Here is a 26,762-nt window from a genome sequence, read left to right as displayed (position 1 = left end):
AATCAGGCCAGTTTCATAAAGCTGAAAACAATTATGAGCCCAATCTGCCGGAAGGAAGAATTTTAATCAGAAAAAGAATGTGAATGATCATTGGCAATCAATTAGGAATACCTAATAGATGCCTAAAAGCCACAATTAAGAAAAAAAGATGTACTGGTTAAAAAAAAAAAAACCACAGCCTGGTTTACAGGGGGAGTGAATGCAGCTGTAAAAATAATTTATATATATCAAATGGAAGAAAGGGGAAGCTGATAGTAATGAATATAAATCAGAAGATAGAAATTGTAGAAAATTGATAAGGGAAATCAAGGGACACAAGGTAAAAACTATGGCTATCAGAATTAAGAACAATAATAAAGAGGTTTTTTAAAGATATAAGGAGCAAAAAGAATCCTAACAATGGTACTGGACCCTTACTAGATGGAAACTATCAATAGTAATGTGGAAAAGGCATAAGTGTTGAATAAATATTTCTGTTCTGTAGTTGGGGAAAAACAGATTATGTAATTTCATCATATGGTGTTAGTGCTCTTTCCATTCTACTAATATCTCTGGAGGGTGTTAAACAGAAGCTACTAAAGTTACATTTTAAAATCAGCAGGTTCAGATAACTTGCACCCAATATTTTTAAAAGAGCTAGCTAAGGAGCTGTCTGGACCATTAATGTTGATTTTCACTGAGTCTTGGAGCATTGGGGAAGTTTCAGAAGACTGGAAGAAAGCTAATGTTGTCCCAATCTTTATAAAGGGTAAACAGGATGAGCTGGGTAATTTTAGGCCTACCAGCCTGACAACAATTTCAGGCAAGATTATAGATCCTGTCAAACTAATTTTTTTTATCAGATTACCAGTTTCATAAAAAGTAACTGTGTTGACTTAATACACTTAGACTTCTGTAAGTCATTTTACTTGGTACCACACATTTTGATTAAAAAACTAGAACAATATAAAATTATCATGACACACATTGAATGGATTAAAAACTATCTGACTGGTCTCAAATGTAACTATAGATGGGGAATCATCACTGAAGGAGTATGATTCCAGTGAGGTCTGCAGAGATCAGTTGCTGGCCCTAAGCTATTTAATATTTTTATCAGTAACCTGAAAGAAAACATAAAATCATCAGTGATAAAGTTTGCAGATGACACAAAAATTGGGGGAGTGTTAAATAATGATTCAGAGAGATCTGGTCACTTGGTAAACTAGACACAAGAAAATGATGTTTTAATACTATTAAATGTAAACGTATACATCAAGGAAAAAAGATTGTAGGCCATGTTTACAGGATGTGGGAGTTTATCCTTTGAAGACTCTGAAAAAAATTTGGATGTCATGGTGGATAATCAGCTGAACATGAACTCCTCGTGTTATGCTGTGGCTAAAAAAGCTAATGTGATCCTGGGATACATAAACAGTGGAAACTCGGGTAGAAGTAGAGAGGTTATTTTACCTCTGGTTTTGGCCCTGGTGCAGCAGCTGCTGGAATACTATGTCCAGTTCTGGTGCCCACAGTTAAAGAAGGATGTTGAAAAAATTGGACAGGGTTCAGAGAAGAGTCACAAGAATGACCACAGGATGAGAAAACATGCCTTATAGTGATAGGCGCAAAGAGCTCAATCTGTTTAGCTTAACAAAGCTTACTGTGATGTTCATGAACATCTGTTCTACTCAAACTGTGGATCCAAATCTGTTTTCATTGAAGTCAATGAAAGTTTTATCGTTGACTTAACTGGCAGCATATACAGGACCCTTCAGGTGCCAGTAGCTCTACTATGAGTACATACCACCTGGATGGCAAATTCATCTTACCTTATCTCCTAAATAGTCTGAAAGAGTCCTGATCTGTAGGCAACTTTCCCATTGATGTAATATGCAGCAATGTCACCACCATTTGAAGGTCTAGATTGAGCAATATTGTTCCTACTGGGCTGGCTATATTAAGCACATCTTCATAGCTGGTTAAAGCCAGCACAAAGCACAAGGTTAATAAGGACAGGCTTACAAATAAGCATGTTGTGCAGCTCTTACCTTCCTTTCTGCCTTACTCCTCACCATTTTGAAGATTTGCTTCAATTGGTGGTATTTTGCTTGCAGATTTACTTGGGTATTCACAAGTCTTTTTCCAGTGTCAGCCAGAAAGCTAGTGACCATTCTGAAGTCAATTGGCTCATGCCAAAATTTAATTAAACGTTTCACTGCATGTGTAGAGGAAACTTATTTCACTCAACATCATTTATGTGGATAATATGTAGAATTAATTCTCCTTCACTAAGTTATCATTGCACTAAGCAGATAAACACAGATATGTTATTAAAAGTAATGGATTAGGTTCATCAGCAGTTAACTTTAATGGCTTGTATCATTGTGATCCTGTGTGCAGTTTAAGAGAAACTACTCAGCCTCTCAGTTTGAACAGGCTGAAGGTCAATGACTAGGGTTACCTGATTCTCCAGACACCAAAGCAGAATGGTTTCTGTACTGCTGAGATCTAAAGGGTTTGTGCAGGTCCCCTGCTAAAAGCCTAATTATACCTAGTTCTTGCATCCTTGTGTCAGTGTGGGAGTGGGAGGGGGGCTTAAATGCTATACTCTAGCCCTAATTGTCCAGCTGAGTTTGGTAAGGATTTCAGACTAAATGAGGATAAAGCCCAGGAGAAATGTAACTGAATATAAATACCTGCCTTCTTCATTCAGACTTTGTAAAGTGAAACCCTGACACTGCCAGGCTAAACTAATGCACTTCTTTCTACTGCACATCAGCCTCTCAAGTCCTTATATCACTTTAGCGGCCCTTCTTTCAAAAATCTTTTTTTTAACATATCGCTAAGAATATGGTAGGGCTTTTCTTTTGGTAGAGCTGCTTCAGAAACAAACCAGGGCCCCATAGCTATGGTTTAGAGCAGAGGCACATATTTGTGCATGAGATCATTCTCCTGGAGGAAGGCTTTTGAAATGTCACATGACAAATTCCTCTGACGTTAGTAGCATTGAAAGCATTACTCATGCTACATGCAATGACATAATCAGCTGTGCTGTTGCCTCACAGAGCTGCAAAACTGGGCTGAATTTCTCAGTTCTACATTTTAAAAAGGTGACCGGTAAAATATCTGGTAAAACCAGCCATGGCATTTATATCAAATTGGGGTCAAAAGTTAAGAAACTAAATCCAAATCCAGGTACCCATTTTAGACATCAAAACCGGCACTTTGGCACCTAAAGTGGATTTTGGGGTGCTTCACTACAGAGGTAGCTGCCTAACTCTAGGCAATCAAGTTTGGAGGTCATATGGGTGGATTACCGAGGTCAGATCTGAATCCAAAGAGATAGGGCTGAGTCTGTTGGTGAGCTGAAGGAAGAAGAGAGCATTTTTCACAGCTAGAGCTATATTTGTATATCCAATAGCAGTGGAAAGTCCAGAAGGATCACCCCTAAACTGCACACCATCTTAAGGATCTGAAGGCATATGTCCTTTATGGATGGTGACATTACAATAGGGATGAGTGCTCCATTGTGCTTCCCTCTTCCCACCAATCATCCTCACTTCTGTCTTGCCCCATTTTGTTTCAGCCGACTATTTGCTTAATGTCCTCTGCAGTCTCTATCTCTGGTCCTAAAAGAAACAAAGATTTTTATAACCTTCTATCCATATTGGATAGAATCAGCCACTAAGTGAGTTTTGCAATATGGTGATATTTAGAGTGATGACCACCTTCTGCTTTCTAAGTAAGTAAATGGAGGAAAACTAAGTTAAGTGCTAAATCCAAGACACCATGACATTATGGGCTGATTCAGTTACTGGACTATGTGTCAGAATATACTGCAGAATTACTCAGAATTAGCTCAGACGCTAATCCTGGCCAAATTCCAACACAGGTGTTTACATTCTACCTGCTGGACAAAGTTCCTCCTCTACCTTGGTGGGTCCTGCGCTTATTGGCAGATTTGCTTGCCTTGGAGCTTCACAGCAGCCCTTAGCTTGGCCGTTTTTCTGAACCCACAGTCCAGGTCAACTCCTCCTGTGTCTGACCAGGAGTTGGGAGGATTTGAGTAGTCCTCTACTCCGGGTTCCAGCCAAGGGTCCTGTGGAATGCAGCTGTCTAGAGTGTCTCCTGGAACAGCTGTGCAACAGCTACAACTCCCTGGGTGACTTCCCCATGGTCTCCTCCCAACACCTTCTTTATCCTCACAATAGGACCTTCTTCCTGATGTCTGATAATGCTTGTACACCTCAGTCCTCCAACAGTCCACGTTCTCACTCTCATCTCTTAGTGCCTCTTGCTCCCAGCTCCTCACACACACACCACAAACTGAAGTGAGCTGCTTTTTAAAATCCAGGTGCCCTGATTAGCCTGCCTTAATTGATGCTAGCAGCTTCTTGATTGGCTGCAGGTGTTCTAATCAGCCTGTCTTAATTGTCTCCAGAAGGTTCCTGATTGTTCTGGACCCTTCCCTGTTAAGGAGCCGGAATCGTTCTTCACTCGCTCCTGAGCTATTTGCTTTCCTTTCTTTCCTAAAGCCCCCCGGCCCGGACTTTTCACACTTTTCCTTTTGCTTAGTTTCCCCCCCCGCGTTTGGGCCGGACGCTTTGTTTTTTTGGTTTTGTTTTTTTTTGTTCTTTTGAGCTGCGTCAGTGTGCTGGCCGGTCGCCAGCACCCCCCCCCCCCCATGCCTGCTTTTGGATTTTGCTCCTTGCTTACTTGAAACCCCCGGAGGAGGGGGGGAGGACTGCCAACCTGCTGTCCGGAGAGGGGAGTGGACCCCCCCAGACCCAGCTGTTTTGCTTTTTGCCTGGACTTTTTCCGAGAGCCTTGGGACAGAGCCAACAGCTGTAGCAGACGCCAGAGGCCGGAAAACTCCCGGGCAGCTATGAATCATCGTGGAGAGAGGCCGTAAGACTGAGGGATTTCTTTTGAATTTCTACCCTCGGGGGGGGGAGTTGACTGCATTTCAGCTGCGCCTGCGGCGGCACAGGGGTGTAGCAGGGAGCTACCCCCAGATCCATCGGTGCCCCCAACCCCCCCCACCACTATTACAACTATCACGGCCCCCGCTGCTTCGTCCCTGCTGGCAATCTGCCATCTGCCTTCGGATCCAGCTGTTTGCTTTGGACTTTGCCTTTTGGACCAGGCATAACAACCAACCAAGCGAGACTCTTTGGACACTTGTGGTGGGTTGTCCTCCCCCCACCCCCCCCCGGATTGTTTACCCCATAGCCTACCCCTACTACCGGACCCCGATTTTTGCCCCCCCCCCCTCCCAGTGTTTCCCTGTCTCTCCCTGCTTACAATGGCAGAGAAGGAGGGACGCAAGGCCCCTCCACCGAAATTGGTTGCCCCTTCCCCATCTACCCTCCTGCCCACCCCTCAAGATTTCCCCACCGCCTCCATTGTTAGAACCCCTGCCACCGCCCCCGCTGGGGCATCGGCAGTGGGAGGCACCGGGGCGATTACTACCGCTGCTCTGGTTCCTGCCCCACTAGATTCTAGGAACCCCCCCCCAGTTAGACGGAATAATCGAAGCGGGCCAAAAGGGAAGGGCCCCGCTAATGCCGCTGGACCCTCCGTGGCAGAGGCCGCCCCCACCACAGTGGCCTCGTCATCGATCGCGGCACCCCTCCCAGCTGTTCCCTCCACCAGCTCTGCGACCATCCCTCCCCCGGCCCCCAGGACGTATGCCCGGGTGGCGACAGGCCCCCCCTCACCTGCCGCCTCCTCATCTCGCCCTCCCACTGCCTCCGCTGCCATTACTAGTAGTCGGGGCCCTCTTCCCGCCCTGACCAGGAAGCACGGTGTTCGTTGCCTCCTAGTACCCGCCTCGCCCCACGTGGAGGCATACGTGCAGGCGTTGGCGAAAGTGGTAGGACCCATGGCCATTGTGGCGGCCTCCAAGATGTATGGGAAGGTCGTTCTCTTTCTGGCCTCGGAGACTGCTGCCCAGGAGGCGGTGGAGAAGGGCCTAGTGGTGGGGGGGGTGTTTCTCCCCCTGGAACCGCTAGAAGATCTGGGCGTTCGCTTCGTCCTCACCTCCGTTCCTCCCTTTTTACCTAATGTTGCCCTGTTACCTGCTCTTTCTGCCCTGGGGAAGCTTGTTTCTGTTATTAGCCCTCTCCCGTTAGGCTGCAAGGACCCCGCCCTCCGTCACGTCCTATCGTTCCGCCGGCAAGTGCAGATTTTACTGCCGGCGGGGGTGCGTGACGGAGAGGCGCTCGAGGGGTCCTTCCTAGTTCCCTACCAGGGAGCCCGCTATAGGGTCTTTTATTCCACCGGAGAGGCCCGGTGCTACCTCTGCCGCTCGGCAGGGCATGTCCGCAGGGACTGCCCTTTGGCCCGGGGGAGAGGGGCACCTGGGACCCCCGAGACCCGGCGGGATATCGGCCCTGTTGTTGCCGACACCCCTGGCCACCCGGCACCCGACACCACCCCCCCTCCCACCCGATCCACCGCTGCCCCCGTCCGGGCCCAAGAGGCACCCCTCCAACAACGCCCGGGCGACCACGGGAGTCCCACTCTTGCCGTAACCACCTCGGCAGAGCCTATGGAGGGGGGTGTGGCAAAGCTTTTACCGGGTGCAGGAGAGGGCTCGCCCCAAGGAGAACCCCCCGCCCCTAATGCTGCCTTACCGCTACCCCCCCAAACCCCTGAACCTCTGCCTCCGCGCCCCGCTCCGTCCCCTGCTACTCCACCCCCGGACGACGCCATGGAGGGCTGGACTGTAGTCCAGGGGAAGCGAGGCAAGCGGAGGGCTCGAGCTCCGCTGCATTCATCTGACGCGGAAGCCCCCCGGAAGACCAGGAAGGGAGGTACCGACCCTGAGCCTCCCGCCTCGGCCACGAGTGAGATCCATTCGCTGGTGTCGGGAGGTGAAGATAGACCAGCATTGGAGGGTGGAATCCCCCCTCCGCGGGGGACCCTCCCCTCCGAAGCCCCGGGGGAAGCCCCTTCTAACCAGATACCACCTGAACTCCCAACGAACCCCGACGTGACCGCCGAGGCGGGCCCTAGCGGAGAGGCCCCTGGGGTGGTGGGAGTCGGCCTCTCCTCTGTGTACGCAGAGATTGAAGCCCTGGATTTGACCCCGGTCACCCAGGGAGGGGATGATTTACTGCCGGCCGGCCTCGATTTGGGCAATCTCACCCCAGGCCCCCTCTCCCCATGCCCTTTCCCCCTGACTGCCTTTCCGGGTGAGCACCCCACGGAAAGTGGTTTACCGCCTGGGGCCATGGCTGCCACGACCACCCCGGAGCCAGTACCTAGCATTCCTCGGAGCCCCCTCCCTTGCCCCTTCACCCCCGACCCTGCTCGGGAGGCGCCTTCTTTTCGCTGTGCGCCTCCTGAAGCCCAGGGCCTTACCTCTGCCCCTGCCCCCACCCCTATTCCGGTTCAGTCTCCCTCCTCCTGCAAGGCTACCGCCGCCCCTGGGGTTATTTCTTTTCCGCCTTTTGCAGATTCCCCCCAGGGAGCAGTCTTTATGTTTTCTAGTTGCGACTCCCCAGGAGTTGCACCTTTCCCCCTGCCATCCCCGTCCGCCCCAAGGCACGAGATGGAGTTAGTAACCCCAGCCTGTCAGACACCCCGTCGGCGGTCCGCACCCTGCCTACCCGCCTTAGCGGACCACGAAGCTGCATCAAAAGCCCCACCAGGGACTGCTCTGGGAGTTGTAACCCTACCCCCCCATGAGCTGCAGCATGCATTACGGGAGTTCTTGAAACGATGCCGTGGTGCCCGCGATAGGGCACAGCTGGCTCTCCAGCAATGGGGGGACTTTGATCGACTCCTTCGGGCCGCGAGAGCCCTTATGAGGGAGGGTAGAGGGCAAGGGAAGGGCGGTGCCGCGGCCTACGAGCGGGCCCGCAGCTTCCGGAAAGAGTTACTTACTCACGGGATGGGACACGGGTTGCTACGCGACCCGCCGGGGGCCATGAGTACCCCCACCCCTGAGAACTCCCCACCCCCCCAGCCCTCCGCATGACACCTCTCATCATTGTAACCCTGAACACCAGGGGCTGTAGGATGGCTCTCCGCAGGTCCCAGGTGCTCTCCTACCTTCGGGAGGGGAGGTACTCTGTGGTTTTCCTGCAGGAGACCCACACGGACCCAACCGCCGAGGATAGGTGGCGGCTGGAATGGGGGGACGGGGTATACTTTAGCCACTGCACGGCTTGGCAAGCTGGAGTGGCGACCCTGTTCTCCCCCACCCTGCGGCCCGAGGTGCTCGGAGTCACTGAGGCCGTGCCGGGCCACTTGTTGCACCTCCGAGTTCGTTTGGAGGGGCTCGTGGTCAATTTTGTTAATATCTATGCCCCGCAAGTGAGCTCACAGCGGCCGCAATTTTACCAGCAGGTGTCCGAATTTCTCGACACCCTGGATTCACACGAGTGCCTGATCCTGGGAGGGGACTTTAACACCACCCTCGAGGAACGGGACCGCTCGGGGGCCGAGCCGAGCCCGGCCGCCGCGACCATTCTTCGAGACATAGTCGACTATCACTCCCTAGTGGACGTCTGGCGTGACCATCACCCAGATGATACTTCCACGTTTACCTTCGTTCGGGTGGAGGCCCGTCGGTCGCACCGCTCTCGGTTAGACCGTATTTATCTATCCCGTCTCCATCTTTCACAGGCCCACTCCTCCACCATTCGGCCGGCCCCTTTTTCCGACCATCATTTGGTTGCCGTCACGGTCTCCCTCCGTGCAGAGGGACCGGGGCCGGCTTACTGGCATTTTAACAACAGCCTGCTGGAGGACGAGAGCTTTGTGATGTCCTTCCGGGAGTTTTGGCTGGCCTGGCGGGAGCAGTGGCGTGCCTTTCCCTCGGTGCGGCGCTGGTGGGATTTAGGGAAGGTGCGCGCCAAGCTCTTCTGCCGCAACTACACTCGGGGCACCAGCCGACGGAGAAATGCGGCGATAGAGCAGTTGGAACGGGAGGTCTTAGAGCTAGAGAGGCGCCTGGCCGCCAGCCCCGGGGACCCGTCCCTCTGCGGAGCGTGCCGGGAGAAGCGGGAGGAACTTCGAGCCCTCGAGGACCACCGGGCCCGAGGTGCCTTTGTCCGGTCCCGCATCCGCCTCCTTCAGGAGATGGATCGCGGCTCCCGCTTCTTCTACGCCCTGGAGAAAACGAGGGGGGCCAAAAAACACGTCACCTGCCTTCTAGCGGAAGACGGCACCCCCCTCACGGATCCGGAGGAGATGTGTGGGAGGGCCCGTGACTTCTACGCAAACCTTTTCTCCCCGGATCCGACCGATCCTGGCGCTTGCGGGGTGCTCTGGGAGGAACTCCCCACGGTCAGCGTGGGCGACCGAGACCGGCTAGAGCTGCCTCTCACCCTGGCCGAGTTCTCGGACGCCCTCCGTCGCATGCCCACCAATAAATCTCCGGGCATGGACGGGCTGACCGTGGAGTTTTACCGCGCGTTCTGGGACATCCTTGGCCCAGACCTAGTCACTGTCTGGGCTGAGTCCTTGCAGAGCGGGGCCCTCCCTCTCTCGTGCAGACGAGCGGTGCTCGCCTTGCTGCCGAAGAAGGGGGACCTCCGCGATTTACGAAACTGGCGTCCCCTCTCACTTCTTAGCACGGATTACAAAATCGTAGCGAAAGCAATCTCGCTGCGGCTAGGGTCCGTGATGGCGGACGTGATTCACCCAGACCAGACCTATACTGTCCCGGGTCGCAGCATTTTTGACAACCTCTTTTTAGTCCGAGACCTTTTGGAACTCGGGCGGAGAGACGGTCTGTCGTTCGCCCTCCTGTCTCTCGATCAAGAGAAGGCGTTCGATAGGGTAGATCATGGGTACCTCCTGAGCACCCTGCGAGCGTTTGGATTCGGACCTCAGTTTGTGAGTTTTCTCCGGGTGCTGTACGCCTCCGCGGAGTGTCTGGTTAGGCTCAACTGGACCCTGACCGAACCGGTCAGCTTCGGGCGAGGGGTGCGGCAGGGGTGTCCCCTCTCAGGCCAGCTGTACGCTCTGGCGATCGAGCCTTTCCTCTGTCTCCTCCGCAGGAGGTTGACGGGGTTGGTGCTGCGGGAGCCGGAGCTGCGGCTGGTCCTGTCGGCGTACGCCGATGACGTCCTCCTCGTGGTCCAGGACCCGGGCGACTTGGCGCGAGTGGAGGCATGCCAAGCCATCTTTTCGGCAGCCTCCTCCGCCCGAGTCAACTGGGTCAAGAGCTCTGGCTTGGCGGTGGGGGGCTGGCGGCAGGTAAGCTCCCTCCCACCCGCGCTTCAGACCATCCGGTGGAGTGCTGGCCCTCTGCTCTATCTCGGCGTTTATCTTTCTGCCACGCACCCTTCTCCGCCGGAGAACTGGCAAAATTTGGAAGGCGGCGTGATTGAGCGGATCAGGAAATGGACGAGGCTACTCCGATGTCTCTCCCTTCGGGGGAGAGCACTGGTGCTTAACCAACTGGTCCTGTCCACGCTCTGGTACCGGCTCAACACCCTAGCCCCGGCCCCGGGTTTCCTGTCCCACCTCCGGAGATTGATTCTGGAGTTCTTTTGGTCAGGATTGCACTGGGCCCCTGTTGGAGTTCTCCACTTGCCCCTGAAGGAAGGAGGGCAGGACCTGAAGTGTCTGTACACTCAGGTCCGCGTTTTCCGCCTCCAGGCCCTGCAGAGGCTCCTTTATAGTGCGGGTAGTTCGACGTGGAGCATATTGGCGCATGCCTTTTTACGCCGCTTCCATGGGCTCCGATATGACCGACAGCTCTTTTATCTTTGTCCGAGAGGTTTTCCGCGAGACCTCTCCGGGCTGCCGGATTTCTACCAGGACCTCCTCCGGGCCTGGAAACTGTTTTCAACGACCAGGTCCGTGGCGGCCATCGTGGGGGCAGATCTCCTCACGGAGCCCCTGCTACACAACCCCCAACTTTGTGTGCAGGCGGCGGAGTCCCGCACGGTGCGCCAGAGGTTGGTCCTGGCGGGAGTTACGAGGGTCGGGGACCTCCTGGACTACGACCGGGGGGACTGGCTGGATCCCCTGACGCTCGCTCGACGCATGGGGCTCTCCAGCCTTCGCACCCCCCGGCGCGTGCTCCAGGAGGTGGAGGCCGCTCTGACCCCCGCCGCTCGGGCTTATGTTGGCCGAGCCTTGTGCGAGGGCGCACCCCGCCCATCCCTTACCCCAGGCCCGCCGGACCTTTCCATCGGGCCCCTACCCTGCCGGTCCCAACACACCCCTCATCCTTTCACTGCGAGCCGGCTGCATGAACTGCAACCGGTCGGTTTTCAAGTTGCATCACGGAAATATTTATATACACTCACGCTCCATACCCTTCATGCCCGCACCCTGGTGTCCCGCCCCGATACAAAGTGGCGAGATCTCTTACCACCTTTGGAGGGCGAGCAACCTCGGTGGGCCAGCCTGTACTCCACCTTGGTCCCGAGGCCCGTCGGGGACATCAGTTGGCGGCTCCTTCACGGGGCTGTGAGCACGGGCGTGTTTTTGACACGTTTTACCTCCCTTCCGGAGACTTGCCCTTTTTGCAACGTGAGGGAAACCCTGGCGCACGTCTATTTAGAGTGTGCCAGATTGCAGCCTCTTTTTCGGCTCCTCACAAATATTCTTTTGCGCTTTTGGCTTCATTTCTCCCCCCACCTCTTTATCTATACACTCCCCATCCGTGGCCCCACCAAGTCGCGGGATCTCCTGGTTAGCCTCCTCCTAGCCTTGGCTAAAACAGCCATTTATAAGACCAGAGAGCGGAGGTTGGCTCATGAGGCGTCCTGCGATTGCGAGGCCGTTTTCCGACTCTCAGTACATTCACGTATCCGGGCGGAGTTCCTCTGGGCAGCGTCCACCGACTCCCTTGACACCTTCGAGGAGCGGTGGGCGCTGTCCGGGGTTCTCTGCTCGGTGACCCCGTCCGGTTCCCTCCGTCTGACCCTCTGATTGAGGGAAAGAGCGAGAGCCGCCAGTCACAGCCGTTAGTTGCTGTGAATACCATCATTACTGTCTTCTAGGAGGGGTCCTATAATACATGGGTGTACCCCCCTCCCTCCCAACCACCCACCCCGCAGCCGTGCCCGTCTTGTCGGGCACCCTCAGGAGAGGGAGGGTCGGTGACCCTGGGCGCGGCACTAGGTAACTCGAGAGGGTGGAAGACCACGAGTGTCGAGGAAGCCCCCCCGCTCTAGGCCACCAGGTAACTCAGGAGGGTGGAAGATCACGAGTGTCGAGGAAGCCCCCCCGCTCTGGGCCCGGGCTAACCTGAACACCTCTCCCTCCTGAAAGCTGTTGTGTTATACCTTTTGATTGCGTTGTTTTGTTGCTAAGTTTTTCTTTATTTTTTTGTATTCTCTGTAATTGTTACAAATAAATTTCCTTTCTGTTTCAAAAAAAAAAACAAAAAAACAAAAAAAAAAACAAAAAACAAAAAACCTTCCCTGTTACCTTACCCAGGGGAAAGGGATCTATTTAGCCTGGGGCTAATATATCTGCCTTCTATTACTCTCCTGTAACCATCTGGTCCGATGCTGTCACACTACCTTTCCCCTATTGTTTCAATTAAGTTTTATTCTTCACTTCCCCCTGCTAGAACACTGTTATGTCATGTGGCTTGCCCAGAATGGCTTCTATCGTTCCAGAGGTGGCTGTATTTCAGCAGTGAGTACAGCAATCTCAATATACACAATGTAAAGTACTTGCGCATCACTCTGGGTAAAGATTTCTTTAGATGTAAAATGTAATAGTGAAGCTGCCACCCTGTTATACATAAAAGGGTGAGGGACAGCAAAGGGGAAAGTGGGTAAGTTAGACAGAAGTAACATTTCAACCCTGTACCTGGGCTTGCAGCTGTTCCAGGGCTCAATTAAATTAGGCCAGATTATATTAAGTGTCCCAAGAGAAATATTCACCACCCCCCTTCTCTTCTTTAAAGGTGACAAGCAAGCACCAACTGGGATGTCCACTGCACTGTATCTTTGATTCTAATTTGTGTCCTGAATGGAATGGGAAGTAGACATTCCTGGAATCTTATTAACTACAGTGTATTGCAATAATTCTATAGAAAACCAATATAAATACAAATATAAAACTGCCTCTACCTTTAAAAAAATCCATATACCTTTGTGTAGGGATTTTGTTTTTTTGTTTTTAGCTGCTCACAATAACAATAATGACCTCAGTGCATGACATTTCCTGGGAACTAATGATTAGCTGGGGTTAATGGCCTGAAGTGCAGCCATGGGCCATCAACTCCTCCCAGCCCCTCCTTAATCCTACAGAAATACCCTATGCCTTCACTGTCATTGCTTAATTCAGTCTCTCTAATTTTAGTATCGCCTTAAAAACCTCATGACAGCCACTGAGCAGCTCTGAATTTTATTAGGCTGCATGACTGTTCCTGAGCAAGGGTTGCTTTCCTAGCCACTGATCAACTCTACATACAGAATATACTTTATTAAAAGTTGATTACCAAGCCTCTGAGCATCTCTAGCCATTTAAATACTTTATACAAGTTTGCTTTGAGTGGCCCTGAGCAATTAATAGATTGTTTCATTAGGAGGGTTTTTACTAGCCACTAAGTGACTCTAAACACCTAATGTATTTCACAAGAAGTTTCTATCCCATCCATTGAGCAGCTTTAAACACTAAATTGGCATCATACATTTTTAAAAGAAATATTCAGTGTTTCACATTTGTCACAAGCAGTTTCCTGCCTCTGTACCCCCTAAACATTATTCTTCTGCTATGTGGGTTTTTTTTTTTAACTGATAAATTCCTATTTTAAATGTTGGACCACCAGTACATTTCATTCTAAAGCACAAAGCTACATTGGAATTGGCTTTGGTTCCTTTTCCTCATCTAACTCAGGGGAAAAGAGCAGTAAGGGGGCAATATACACATTGGGTCCCTTTCTGATTAAAATTAAGGGCTTAAAAACTATTCAGGAGGCTCAAGCCAAAATTATAATTGGTATTGTAGACATAAAAATGCCTGTGGTCTATCACTGCATATGTAGCCACAGTGTGACAATCAAAATTGCAGTGATTCAGTAAGAATTCTTAATCACTCTTATAGGCCTGATCTAAAGCCCACGGAAGTCAATAGAAATACTCACATTACAGCAATAACTGTTGAGATGAGCTAATGTGCTCTCACTCAGGGTATGTCTACACTACAGCAGTTATAGTGGCAGGGCTTTGACACGGCAGCAATGCCGCTGTAGCGCCATAGTGCAGATGCTTCCCACATCAATGGAAGGGATTTTTTCCATTTATGTTGTTGATCCACCTACCTAAGAGGTGGTAGTTAGGTCAATGGAAAAAAATTTCTATCAACCTAGCTGCATCTACACTGAGGGTTAGTGTAGTGACCTAACAACATCACACAAGGTACAAAATTTTGCACAGCTCTAAGCAATGTAGCTAGGCCAGGGCTGGGCAAACTTTTTGGCCCGAGGGCCACATCGGGGTATGAAACTGTATGGAGGACCGGGTAGGGAAGGCTGTGCACATGTCCCCAAACAGCCTGACCCTCCCACTTCAAGCCCCCTGACTGCCCCCCCTCAAAATACCCCACCCATCCAAACCACCCACCCCCGCTCCTTCTCCCCTGACCGCCCCTTCCCTGGACCCCTGTCCCTAACTGCCCCCTAGGACCCCATCCCCTATCTAACCCCCCCTGTTCCCCATCCCCTGCCCCCCCAAGAACCTCTGCCCCATCCAAACGCCCCCTGCTCCCTGTCCCCTGACTGCCCCCAGGGACCCCCTGCCCCTTATCTAACCCCCTGGCCCCGGCCCCCTTACCATGCTGCTCAGAGCAGCATGTCTGGCAGCCATGCTGCCCAGCCAGAGCCAGACATGGTGCCGCACTGCCTTGCAGTAGCGCGCAGCCCCGCCGCCCAGAATGCTGCCCGCATAGCGGCGTGGCTGCAGGGGAGGGGGAACAGCAGTGGAGGGGCCAGGTGCTAACCTTCCAGGCCAGGAGCTCAGGGGCCTGGCAGGACAGTCCCATGGGCCGGATGTGGCCCGCAGGCCGTAGTTTGCCCACCTCTGTGCTCGGCAATCTGATTTTAAGAGACCAGGCCTACTACACGACAGGCCCAACAAAGAAAGTAACAGAACGCCACTAACCATCACCTACAGCCCCCAACTAAAACGTCTCCAGCGCATTATCAAGGATCTACAACCTATCCTGAAGGATGATCCCTCACTCTCACAGATCTTGAGAGACAGGCCAGTTCTCGCTTACAGACAGTCCCCCAACCTGAAGCAAATACTCACCAGCAAGTACACACCACATATCAAAAACACTAACCCAGGAACCTATCCTTGCAACAAAGCCCGTTGCCAACTCTGCCCACATATCTATTCAGGGGACGCCATCATAGGGCCTAATCACATCAGCCCACACTATCAGAGGCTCGTTCACCTGCACATCTACCAATGCGATATATGCCATCATGTGCCAGCAATGCCCCTCTGCCATGTACATTGGCCAAACCCGACAGTTTCTAAGCAAAAGAATAAATGGACACAAATCAGACGTTCAACCCCAGTTGGAGAACACTTCAACCTCCCTGGACACTCAATTACAGACCTAAAAGTGGCGATTCTTCAACAAAAAGACTTCAAAAACAGACTCCAACGAGAAACTGCAAAACTGGAATTAATTTGCAAACTGCACACCATTAAATTAGGTTTGAATAAAGACTGGGAGTGGATGAGTCATTACACAAACTAACAACTATTTCCCCATGCTAATTTCCCCCTACTGTTACTCACACCTTCTTGTCAAAGGTTTGAAATGGCCTATCCTGTATGCATCTGATGAAGTGACTTTAGCCCATGAAAGCTTATGCCCAAATAAATTTGTTAGTCTTCAAGGTGCCACAAGTATTCCTCGACTCTTTTTGCTGATACAAACTAACACAGCTACCACTCTGAAACCTGTCACCATAGATTACCTGTGTATGCATAGGAAATTGAATGTTAGCTTCAAAGTGGTGAGTCAGTGTGTGCTCAACAAAGAAGAAAAATCCTCAAAATAATAGCCTGCTTCAGCTATAAAAGTAAAACCTTGGGCTTGATCATCATCTCTAGTCTGCTGAACTTTAAACAGGGAAAGTTTAAGCCATGGGACTGAGATCTTCCAAGTAGTTGTTTGGAATACCCTGGAAAATGCCTGGAAAGACATTAACAGACTTTACATCTAAGCTGCATTTGGAGTCTGACCTTTTAGGATGATTCCAGAGAGACTTTTGCAAGCCAGCAGACTCATTCATCGCTGCTACAAATCTGATGTCAGGACCCTGCAAGCATTTGTAATGTACTGTATATAAACTTTTAACCACTCAATAATTCTCCTCTTTTCCTAATATCTGTACATTTTTTAGTTGATTTACTAAGGATTGGCTGACAGTGTGATATTTGGGTAACATCTGAGACATATATTGACCTGAAGGTAAGTGTCTGATCCTTTGGGATTGGTAGAATTTTAAATATGGCAAATAGGGTTTTCAATAACTTCTCACTATATTAGACCAATTTGTCTGGATGGGAGCCAAAGGTTGGAATGCCTAAAAGGGACCGTGTCTGACTTCTTGTTAACCAGTGTGGTACTACAGAGGCTCTTTTCTTACTAGCTTGGTGAATCTAATTATAGAATAAATGACCAGTTTGGGGGATTGTCTGCCTTATTCCTTGCAGTCTGCCCTGGATGTGGCATTCTCAGCGTGGTCCATCCCAAACGCCTGGTCACACTGATAATCCCCAATGAGCCATAATTCTTAGAGATCTATTAATTCCGCAAGCTTTCACTGCTGCTGTTAAACAGAGAGGCAATTGTTCTACAGTTAACATGTAAACTGCTTGATGTGTCCATCCATTTTATTGACTGTTTGTGCCATTTTATAATGCACAAAAACACCTACCTACCTTGCCATGATTCAATCTTAATCAAACCCAGACTTCTCAAAGCTGCTTGTTCTTTGGGGCAGCTGCATGAGCTGCACATACCTAGAAAACTGTTACAATTAATGACATGGATCATGCATCTCTGTGTGATGGTCCAGCCTATTGTTTCTTCCTAGAGACCTCCTGAGATGAAGTTCATGACTTGAAAGAGCCAGGGCACAGTTTGAATTCTGAGGTGTATCTTTCATCTGTGTAGTACACATTGTGAAGATTTATCCTTTTATTGAGAGTGGTTCTCTTTTGCCTGCCTTACGTGGCCTTAAAAGATCTAAAATGTCCTGTTCACGATTATCTCCTGAAGCTAAAGTAAAGATTTCAAATAATTTCTTTTGTCTGTAATGTTCTTCATCCACCAAAGAAAGCTGTGTGACATAGACAAGATCACTCTGTCTTTTTGCTTTCTCCATTTATCTTAATTAGCATATTTCTCAAGGCATGGTCAGAGAAGTATCTGTATACTTGTATTTGACTTTTCTGTTATATTTTCTATTTCTAATTTAGTTGTGGCTCTCTGCTCATGCTCTCTTAAAATGGCACCATCTAAAAAAACTGAATTACAAGACTTCTGCTTCTTAAGATCTTCTAAGGTAAGAGATTTATAATCACCCAGCAGCTCATTTTTAAAACTCCTAGATGAGCTTTTACCAAAGCTATTACTTTAGAAACACATGCTCCGAGTGTGTTCTTTGTAGGCTATTCTCTATTTGAATTATATAGAGTCATAAAGTTTAAAGCCAGAAGGGACAACCAGATCATCTGACCTTCTTACATCAAAGCCACCAACACTATCCGGTGCCTGCACATGAAACTCAACGGCGGAAATGCATGTACATCCTGTCTTAGGTGGCAAGTGGAAATGAGTTGGGTGTTCTCTTTATAGTTTCCACTAGTAAATATTTCAAAATTGTCTCACGCTTCAGCACAATTGTCAGGATCTCTTTGAGGGCAGTCCCAAACTGGAATAGCAGTAGAGGTAAGGTGGGAAGAAAGAGGTATTGCCATTTGGAACCAAGAGGTATTGTAATAATCAGGGCCAATGCAAACACGTTGCGGCACCCCATGAAGACACTCAATTGACCTCCCTCTGTGGCAAGGCCTGAGATGGTGGGCCTGACTCTCAGGTTTTCTCTGGCTGCTTTGCAACATACTGGTGGCATAAAGCATCAAGAAACCCAACAGATACAGCTTTCTACAATGGGGGAATCCTGAGGAAGAATCCCTAGGTGGCAGAAAGCTAGCATAGCAGCTTCTCTGCAAGCCCTGAAGCCCATGATACAGAGGGCATTCCTGGGAAGGAAAGGATGTGACTAAAGGGTCATTGTGCTCTAATGACACCCCCTCCTCTCTGCTGGAATAGCTTCTGCAGAATGTTGGCAGCTTAGTGAAGGCCTTCGCTACTGCCAGGATCAGTAAAGGTCTGCAAAGGTGACACACAACTAGTTTTACCCTGGCACCACCCCACAGCTTGACTGGGACAGACTCTAGATGCCAGTGTGCAACTTTGCCTATCTTGCCATACTTCCTCCCAAACTGCTGTGCCTTGCCAAGGAAGTTACATCCCTTGACTTGCCAAGGAAGTGTGAACACACAAACTGTACAGAACTGGGATGGAGCTGTGGAAGGACTTAGGGAATCATTACTACATTCTTCAAAGTAGTAGTCTACTGAAATGAATACACCCTGCTTAGCCCCTTGACCTTAACAATTACCAAGTTGTTAACCATAGTTTTGTAGAAGCAGGACTGTCACAGTTAAAACTATTACTAGCATTTGAAAGTGAAAGAAATAACTAAGAATTTTTCCATGTGGCAATGGCGGGGACAGCCACAGAAGCTGCCGGTAACTCAGTGACCCTAAAGACAGCAGTTAATGGAGAAATTAAACCCAGGCCAGCAAAGATGCCTTAATGCCATCTTAGTTCTCCAGAGCCCTGATTAGGTAATCTTATGGGCATGCTGAAAAGGCCATCTTTTTTTCATTCTTTGCTAAGGCTGTTGAGGAGGGTGTGAGCTGGGCTAGATACTTTTATGGGCAGCCCTTTATTTATGGTGCAATTTTTAATTTATGGGAGAGGCACCAGTGAACTGGATGCACGTCTACAGCTGTATTTTAAAAAAATTGAAGAAAAAATGTTGACAAAATAAATAATGCTGACTTATTAGAACATTTGCATACTAGAGCAATTTAAGTATTATGGGCCAAATCCTGCCCTTACATGGAAAAAAACTACATAGGATAAGTCTGGGAGCTTCCGTGTTATGGAGTTTCCTCTGCTTAATTCCATCAAAGTATTTGTCCCCCCCAGAAAAGGCCCTCTTTCTCTGGATGTTTGGACATCTTCCTGAAAGTACTAAAGCCTGGAAAGATTTAATGCTATGTATCAAATCATGTTGCAGTGCTATTCAGAGTCTTTTACATAAGTCCCCTGTACCATTAGTGGCACAAACCAACATGGCTGCCGCCAGCAACCTCTTAGCACTGATTACTAATATTGGTTATTTCCTGTGGAATGCTTATAAACTGACTGATTTTCCAGGGAAGTGCTTTCTTTTCCTTCTTGTTTGTGTTTTTCCTTTCCAGGAACTGTTAGATGACATTTCTGAAGATATAAGATAGCAAAAGGAAGATTAAAACAGAATTTTAAAGAGGAATAAGGAAGTCAAATGTCAGACAAGGGTAAGAGTTTTGAGTGAAAGGCTTGGAATCTGCTTCTTTCTCTACGCCATTCCAGCAGTCTCCTTCTTGCTGCTTCTGTCTCACAGCCTGCTTCAGAGGCAGGTGTGCAGAGGTTATTATATTATCCCAAAGCCCAGGTATTTTGTATTCAAACCATGCCTGAGACTGAATTTTTACAGCATGCAGGATTTACTTAAAATTTGCAACCTAGTCCTAAGTAACATATATGATTAGGTTCAAGAAGAAACTATAGTTGAGCCACTAAGTTACAGTGATCACAGTGTAATTACGTTCCACATCTCTGAGGAAGGAAAGGTATCCAAAAAATGCATGGTGACAATAAACATTAGAAAACAGGACTTTTAAAAAATGAACAGGCTAGTCAAAGTGAGACCTGGAGTCAAAAGTAAGGAAATAAAAATCCGTAGACACAACATAGAGGTTTTGTAAATATACCTTAACAGAGTCACAGAAGGCGAGCATACCTCTACACATAAAATGAAACAGAAAGGCAAGAAGTAAACCTCAACAGCTGAACAGCAAGGGCTCTGGAGTTATGAGAGCCAAACAGAAAGTGAAAATCCAACCCTAGTGAAGCCAATATAAAGGAGCATAAACAATAGTAGATAATGTGTAAAACAGGGAATTAGGAGGGTTACAACAGAATTTGAAGAGCAAATAGCCAAAGATATAAAATAAAATAAGAAAGTTTTTATGTATATTGGAGGCAGAAAGCCTGCAGAAGAATGGGTAGGTCTACTGGACTACAAAGGAATAATGGGAGAAATGAAGGAGTCCAATTTTTTTTCATCAGTCTTCACCACAAAGGATATTAGGGAGATACCTAACCTGGACTAATCCTTTTCAGGTAATAGAGTTGACATAGTGTCATCAATTGAGATTGCCAAAAGTAGAGATCCAGACATAATGTTGGGATGCATAAGGATAGGATGGAGCTAATGCTGAAAATATTATAATGCCATTATACAACTCACTGGACCACTCTCACTTGGAATATCTTGTTCATTTTGGGTCACCCGATAACAGACATAGGGGTCAGAGACAGAGATGGAAATACTTAGGAGTGGCAAAAAACTTCCATATGAAGAGATATTTAAAAGATGATGGTCTTTCTATCATGGCAAATGTGAATAGGAAAAGATACTGTTATGTATCTTTAATATTTAGCATTGAGAGAACTGCCATACAGGATGAAACAAATAGAATCAACAACTGTGTCATCTTAATCCTTTGATATTCAGCATGTTAAAGATTCTTCAGCACAATTTGTTGCAGCATGATATGTTTATTCTCTCTCTGGCTCTCTGGCATAAAAAGTTTCATGTCCATCTCAGAATTTTAGCATCTATGAAAATATATCAGTACAGTTCCTTCAATGTCATTTCCAGGAGTGCCCTGTCATTGCATTTTAACAACACATTTGTAATGGAATACTCTGTAGCTTTTGTCAGGAGCCTAGGTTAAGAAAATCAGTATGGCAGAACAACAATCCGAAATAAAGCATGCAGAGGGGGCTATGAGGTCAGAGTTGTAGGACTGTAACAAGATCAGGTTTTTCCCAACCTCACGAGAATCATTGTCATGAGAATGGATTCGTGTGGAGTCACTTTTTTGTTCTCACTACTGTCTTTTCCATGAGGATGAGACATCGCCGTTTGATTAGGTCATTGTAGTCTGTGAAAAGGAAAGCAAAGTACTTCTGGGAATGATGTCATAGAACCAGTGAATAAGATCTTTCAAAGCTTTAATGTGATGCTCAGAAGTATTCACTATTGGGACTGAGTGCTTGCAGATAAATAAAAACAATGAGTGATTAAAGCACATTTCTTCTCTGAAAATGACTAAATACACATGGAACTGTTTTACTGATCAGATGTACTCTGTGGATCTTTCGAGTAGTTCTATTTGCTAACTTCAGTAAAATTTATTTATTCTACTAATTTTGTATTCCCATTGCACTTCAGAGCCAACACAAGTCAGCTGGAGTCTACTGTGGTTTGTGTATCCTTAATGGGATTGGGAACTAAGGCATAATCCTGAAAACACACATGTTTAATTTTAAGCACATGAACAATCCTATTGAATCATTGGAAGCCACTAAGAGACAATAAGTGTAAAGGTCCACCGTGCCATTTACAGAGACACTTTTCAGAGCAGAAGCACACTTTAAGGCAAGCACCTTTTCCACAAAATATTCTCCCTGAAATATATAACTTTCACCTTCTCATTATTATCTGTATTGATGGACTGGCCATTTTACATCCCCCTCCTAGGGTACTGAAGCTAAAAATAGAGGAGAATGGAAATGGCTAGCACATTGTAAAACATTGAATAGGTCAAAGACATAGAATTTACTATGACCTTCCCAAGAATATATGCAGCAGTATTACATCTTGTGCTTCCTCATTTTTGTTCTGATAATTTTAACAAGTCTATGAAATGCCACAATATGAACCCATTCTCATGACAATTACTATGTGAGAAAAGAAAGTACAGTGCAATCCATATGTGCTACAGATATCACAGTCCTTTTTAAAAATCACATAATCTTGTAGTCATCTTCAAATGTCCTTTAAAACTTCTGTTTTCTCTCATTTTGCTGAATGTTTAGAATAAAAACAATAACTGCACTGTGTAAGAGTGTCCAAAAAACTGTCAACTCATTGAGACAGAAAGCTTCTTAGTAGTACCGCTGTACGTATGGTTACTCATCCTAATTAAAATTGTAATAAAGCTAAGAGCAATCAGGTAATAAATTTGAAGATGACATAAAACTAAAGCATCAGCTGCTTTTCTATACACCATTAATGACTGCTTCTTGGAGCAACAAGTCCAAGAACTCACAAGGGGAGAGCACGGGATCTGATCTAAATTGGTGAATATAGTTGAACCATTCTGTAATGGTGACCATGATGTAATTAAATTAACCTCCTGGGGGGAATACCAAAGAAACCCACCACATTAGCATTTAACTCCAGAAAGGAGAACTACACAAAAATGAGGAGGTTAGTTAAATAGAAATTAAAAGGAACAGTCACAAGAGTGAAATGCCTGAAAGCTGCATGGAAACTTTTTTAAAACACTACTATAGAGGCTCAAACTACATATATACCCCAAATAAAAAAAGCAGTAAGAGGACCAAAAAAATGCCATCATGACTAAACAGAGTAAAGGTCATGGTTAGAGACAAAGACATCCTTTAAAAACTGGAAGTCAAAACCTACCGAGGAAAATAGAAAGGAGCATAAACTCTGGCAAGTCAAATATAAAATTATAATTAGGCAGGCAAAACCAAATCTTAAGAGCAACTGGCAAAAGAGACAAAAACTAATAGCAAAATATTTTGAGTACATCAAAAGCAGGAAACCTGCAATCAGTGAGATCGCTGGACGATTTAAGTGCTAAAGGAGCACTTAATGGAAACAAAACCATTGCTGAAAAACTAAATGAATTCTGTGCATTGGTCTTCACTGCAGAGGATGTGAGGGAGTTTCCCACATCTGAACCATTCTTTTCAGTTGACAAATTTGAGAAGCTGTCCCAGATTGAGGTGTCAGAAGAAGAGGATTTGGAACAAATTGATAAATTAAACAGTAATAAGTCACCAGGACCAGATGGTATTCACCCAAGAATTCTGAAGGAACTCAAATATGCAATTGCAGAACTACTAACTGTGCTATGTAACTTATTGCTTAAGTCAGCCTCTCATCCAGATGACTGGAGGATAGCTTACATGATGTTGATTTTTTTTTAAACAGCTCCAGAGGCAGTCCTGGCAATTACAAGCCGGTAAGCCTAACTTCAGTTCCAGGCAAACCGGTTGAAACGATAGTGAAGAACAAAATTATCAGATGCATAAATGAACACACTATGTTGAGAACAAGTCAACACAGCTTTTGTAAAGGAAAATCATGCCTCATCAATTTATTAGAATTCTTTGAGGGGGTCAACAAATGTGTGGCCAAGATTGAACCAGTGGATATAGTATACTTGGACTTTCAGAAAGTCTTTGACACGGTCTCTCACCAAAGCAGAGTAAGCTGTCATGGGATAAGAGGGAAGATGCTCTCATGGTTCAGTAATTGTTTAAAAGATAGGAAACAAATAGTAGGAATAAATTTCAGTTTTCATGATGGAGAGAAGTAAATACTCGGGTCCCCCAAAGATCTGTACTGGAACCAGTGCTGTTCAACATATTCATAAATGGTCCTGGAAAAGGGGGTAAACAATGATGTGGGAAATTTTGCAGATGATACAAAATGATTGAAGGTAGTCAAGTCCGAAGCTGACTGTGAAGAGTTACAAAAGGATCTCACAAAACTGGGTGACCAGACAAGGAAAATGGCAGATGAAATTCAATGTTGATAAATGTAAAGTAATGCACACTGGAAAACATAATCCCAACTATTTTGGAGTCATTTTGGATAGTTTTCTGAAAACATCCACTCAATGTACAGCAGCCTTCAAAAGAGCTAACAGAATGTTTGGAAAAGAGTAAGGGATAGATAATCCATTAGTAAGGGATAGATAATAAGACGGAAAATATCCTAGTGCCACTATATAAATACATGTTACGCCCATGCATTTCTAGTCACCTCATCTCAAAAAAATATATATTAGAATTGGGAAAAGTACAGAGAAGGGCAACAAAAAATATTAGGGTTGTGGAACAGGTTCCGTGTGAGGAGAGATTAAAAAGATGGGGACGGTTCATCTTAGAAAAGAGCCGACTAAGGGGGTCTATAAAACCATAATGGTGTGGAGAGAGTGAATAAGGTAGCGATATTTGCCTTCTCAAATAACACAAGAACCAGGGTTAACACAACTAAGTTAATAGGCAGTAGGTTTAAAACCAACATAGGAAAGTACTTCTTCACAAAAGCTGTGGAGCTCATTGCCAGGGGATGTTGTGAAAGTCTAAAGCATAGAATCATAGAATCATAAAATATCAGGGTTGGAAGGGACCTCAGGAGGTCATCTAGTCCAACCCCCTGCTCACAGCAGGACCAATCCCCAACTAAATCATCCCAGCCAGGGCTTTGTCAAGCCTGACCTTAAAAACCTCAAAGGAAGGAGATTCCACCACCTCCCTAGGTAACGCATTCCAGTGCTTCACCACGCTCCTAGTGAAAAAGTTTTTCCTAATATTTAGCCTAAAACTCCCCCACTGCAACTTGAGACCATTACTCCTTGTTCTGTTAACCGGGTTCAAAAAAGAATTCAGTAAATTAATGGAGGGTAGGCCCATCGATGTCTATTAGCCAAGATGTCCGGATGTCCCTAAACCTCTGAATGCCAGAGGCTGGAACTGGAAGACAGAGGATGGATCATTCAATAATTGCCCTGTTCTGTTCATTCCCTCTGAAACATCTGGCCCTGGCCACTGTCAGAAAACAGGATGCTGGGCTAGATGGACCACTGGCCTGACCCAGAATAGCCATTCTTATGTTCTTTATGCTCGAAGAGCTCTCATCTGCTTGGAACAAAAGATCAACTGAACATGAGCTGAACTCTGTGCAGAATACTTTAAGCCAGATCATATGGCACTAATTTCCCTGCCATCCTGACTTAGTTTGGCCCTATCACATAAACTGAAGGCTGAAAAACTGAGAAATATTTAAGGCACTAATTTTGAAACAGATCCATGATCTTTTAACTGGCTGAAGGCCAATGATGAAGGTCTAATTCAGAGAAATGAACCTGCTATCCTCACTGAAGAGTAAAAAGAAAAGGAGTACTTGTGGCACCTTAGAGACTAACCGATTTATTTGAGCATAAGCTTTTGTGAGCTACAGCTCACTTCATCGGATGCATAGTATCTAAGGTGCCATAAGTACTCCTTTTCTTTTTGTGAATACAGACTAAGACGGCTGCTACTCTAAAACCTGTCATTGAAGAGTGTAATAGTCCAGTGAATCCTCAGAGAGCCAACATGTAGTGCAAAAAATCTCTCCAGGTACTGCCCTGTCTCCAGTTTCCCATCCAAAGGCAAAGCCATTGGCAAAGCGGACAACTCAGCTCTAACAACATGTGACATCTGCCAACATCTTGTATCTCAAAAGTCCCCAAAGGATATACCCTGTTTCCCCTTTTACTTATATTTATGTGATAAGGCCTGAAGCGGTTGTGCGATGTCATGATCTGCAATGTCAACAATTTGTTTATGACATCCAGATAAATACTGGATGAGACTAGAACAAAATTAAGTGGCTAGCACAACACATTTAGTGATATAATAGTTATAATCTATTAAAATTAAAATAATCTAGGTTTATGTTTTTAAATTATTAGCTGTCAATGATAAATCCTACTTCACTACTTATGCATTTATTTTAAAGAATATCTATCTTGGTTGTGTTCACATTTTTCATGCACAATACACAAGATTGATATATCAAAAAGTACCATTGAAAATTATTACATACAGGAGAAAAAAAATCTAGGCTCATGATGGGCCAAAAACAGTCATCCGATGTATAATCATGTTTTTATCCTTCTCTTCTTCCCAAGGAACTGAACAATATAGGCAAATGAATTTATCCTGATTACCTGCCTCTGCACTCGTGAAAACTCCTATTTAATTCTGATGAGCCAATCAGAGAGCTTATATACATTTTTGCTTCTTGACAGACTCACCGTAGGTGAATATCAGATTTTTCTAGATCTCCAACTTTGTCTCTTCTTTAGAATGTTAATTTAAAGGGAGAATTGATGGAAACTGAATATGTTAAATGACTTTCGATGAAGAGATTTCCAAATAGCTTAGATAAAAGCATTCTGAATTTATACCTATACTGATGTCACTCTTGTTATTGTGCCTATTGTCTCATCACCTTGGTCAGTCTTTTTACCCTTTGAATCAATAAATCTTGATATTTACTTCAACAGCAATCAATACGTGTTTTGACGAGCTTGTAATTAATGAGATAAAACTGCTGTACAATTAGATGGAACACCATGAAATAAGTATGGAGCACCATTTACTAAATCCATGTTTTTTTCAGATATGCAATTTATTATATGATTTGTGACTAGTCACATCTTTCATATGCAGAAGCATGTCAGAATGTGAACAGGCAGGAAATAAAATGAAGAAAATCTGAAGCATTTGCGTTTCCAATAATATAGAGAGAAATATATCTGTGATGTTCC

The 26,762-nt window shown here is 46.5% G+C and overlaps 1 long non-coding RNA gene across 2 annotated transcripts; it reads left to right on the top strand.

Annotated features, from left to right (window-relative positions):
• The first annotated feature begins 4,657 nt into the window (after positions 1 to 4,657).
• On the top strand, positions 4,658 to 26,340 carry LOC140908863 (uncharacterized). 2 transcript variants are annotated; one of them, XR_012157993.2, is made up of 4 exons: positions 4,658 to 5,168; positions 17,415 to 17,500; positions 19,494 to 19,589; positions 26,121 to 26,340. It is a non-coding gene; the product is annotated as an uncharacterized LOC140908863 (long non-coding RNA). The 2 variants fall into 2 exon arrangements; XR_013635555.1 differs by lacking the exon at positions 4,658 to 5,168 and adding an exon at positions 15,927 to 16,266.
• Positions 26,341 to 26,762: the final 422 nt, after the last annotated feature.

Source organism: Lepidochelys kempii, chromosome 3, assembly GCF_965140285.1.
Source record: "Lepidochelys kempii isolate rLepKem1 chromosome 3, rLepKem1.hap1, whole genome shotgun sequence".
NCBI classification, from domain to species: domain Eukaryota; kingdom Metazoa; phylum Chordata; order Testudines; family Cheloniidae; genus Lepidochelys; species Lepidochelys kempii.
The sequence above is the reverse complement of the archived record's forward strand: the minus strand, read 5'-3'. Positions and strand labels throughout refer to the sequence as shown.